We start from the raw sequence: 882 nt of genomic DNA on the forward strand, positions 1-882 counted from the left end.
TACAAATATAGTAATAAATACGGAAAAAGGGCGGGGGGGGGGTTACCGTATAGGTTTGTGTATCACCCCACCACACATACTGACACCTTCATGCTCTCCGCCCCCTCCTCCTCCAGCTGCAGAGAGCCCTGGCCTCCAAGTCAACCTCCAGCAGTCAAACCTGAGCACTTGGGTGCAGGCAGGCTGACGCCTGACCTGGGAAGGGCGCTGGGATCTCTGGGGAGGGGGTGCGGGCTGGGGAAGCAGGGGGGCTGGGAGACCCGGACGCCTGGCTTCTCTCGTGGTTCCCCTGCCCGCTGACCCCCCTCACACAGGCGCCTTGCACGGAAAGCAGAAGTGCGACCTATGCTGCGGTTCCCCGCCCCGCTGTGCACCAGAGCTGGGCTTACATGAGGGCTGTGCAAAAGCTTGGGCGGGTGGGGGCTGAGTCTGGCCTGGGAGGCTGCAGGGCAGGCACTGGGAGCCCGGACACCTGGGTTCTCAGGGGAACGAGGTCTAAGGGGTGAGAGTAGGGGGCTGGGAGCCCCTCCAGTGCTGGGAGAGAACCCAGGTGTGGGCTCGCGGGCCTGGCCTGAAGGATGCATCTCGGAGACCCAATCGAGGCACATGCCTCGCATGACGGATGTATCGCCACAGGTGCCCTCCCGCACGGGGAGGGGAGGGGGCCTGGCAGCACCCTGGGTGCATGTCTTGGACAAGGGGCTGCCAGGCTCCTTGCACAGGGTTGGGGGCACTGAGGGCAGATGGGCCTGGGAGAACCCAGATGCCTGGTTTCTCTGGAGGGGACTGAGGCCTAGCAGCGGTGAGAGCAGGGGGGCCGGGAGCCTGGATGCATGGGTTCCCTGGGGGGATGGCTCTGTGCTTGGTGCTGTGTGCTGAGGG

This window comes from Alligator sinensis, unplaced genomic scaffold, assembly GCF_000455745.1.
Source record: "Alligator sinensis unplaced genomic scaffold, ASM45574v1 scaffold850_1, whole genome shotgun sequence".
NCBI lineage: Eukaryota > Metazoa > Chordata > Crocodylia > Alligatoridae > Alligator > Alligator sinensis.